Below are 1233 nucleotides of genomic sequence, written 5' to 3'. Positions count from 1 at the left end.
TATATGTATAACCCAGAAAAAAAAGCAAGGACTCTGTGTGTGTATCTGCAACATTAACCACAGTTCCTAGCAACCAGAAAAGTGCTTTATCATAAATACTTGTCAAAAAGAATTTAATTGAATCACCTGGGAACAAAGGAAAAACATTTTTAATCTCTACAAATGGGGAAACTGAGGCCAGGAGAGAATGTGCTATTCCCACAGAGTCACATGGATACTCAGTAGAAAAGATCTGATTTGTCCCCTCATTAGCTCAACCTTCAGCCTATGCCTAGTTGAGTTGTCGACTCTGGCTGCCCCTGGCCCATCTCACAAATGGGGCGATGAGATGGATTAGTCTCCCCTTTGGGCAGAAGACTGATCTGGTGATGAGCATGCCTGTTCAGGCATAGAGACACACGGAGGGGGTTGCTGCCATGTCAATACACAGATAGAGATTTAGACAGGCCACTTATCAACATTAATGAGAGGTGTTCCGAGGCATAAATCATCCTGGCAGCGGAGTATAAAAATAAACCTGCCTCGATAGATACAGAAGGAGCCGATACCAGCGGCTCGCGTTGGAGGGGCAGACAGCCCCTGCCCCCACTCAGCCTGGTAATCCTCCGCCGTCCACAACCGCGTTTAGGGGGCACTTAGTGAAAATGGACCGCTTATAATCCACAATTTCCTCTTTGCTTTCTCTCAGCCTGGTCCCTTTAACAGGCTCCGCTGTCTTGTGTCTCGGCTAATTACGTGGATTACAACAGCATCCTTCCCGTGCAGCAGCAGGGGGCCTTACGGCAGAATGAAGAGAATGATTGGTCCATCTGTTCCTCTGGCTCTGAAGGGAGAAGGGAAGAGGACCATGCACACGTGTGTGTGTGTGTGTGTGTGTGTGTGTGTGTGTGTGTGTGTGTGTGTGTGTGTTCGCGCGTGTGCGCGCGCGCCTATGTCCATGGGCATATTCGAGAAAGAAAGAACAACCTGGCCTGGTGTTGCCGCTGGGCATGGCTCCTGCTCTCTTCTCCTTAAATACCGGCGGTCGTGGCTTCTCGGTGGCTTTGCATTTTTTTAATTTCAGGAGGTCATTTGAGATGAAGTTCTGAACAAAGCTGGGAGGGGAAGGACTGTCTGAGCGTGGGTGACTCGGGCGGGAGGGACGTCTGAAAACAGTCACCTGGACCAGAGCGATTTTCTTCCCTTTCAAAACCAGAGCCCAGTGCGCGCTGATTAAATTCATTGTCACAGCCG

Source organism: Gracilinanus agilis, chromosome 1 (genome assembly GCF_016433145.1).
Source record: "Gracilinanus agilis isolate LMUSP501 chromosome 1, AgileGrace, whole genome shotgun sequence".
In the NCBI taxonomy this organism is placed as follows: domain Eukaryota; kingdom Metazoa; phylum Chordata; class Mammalia; order Didelphimorphia; family Didelphidae; genus Gracilinanus; species Gracilinanus agilis.
The sequence above is the reverse complement of the archived record's forward strand: the minus strand, read 5'-3'. Positions refer to the sequence as shown.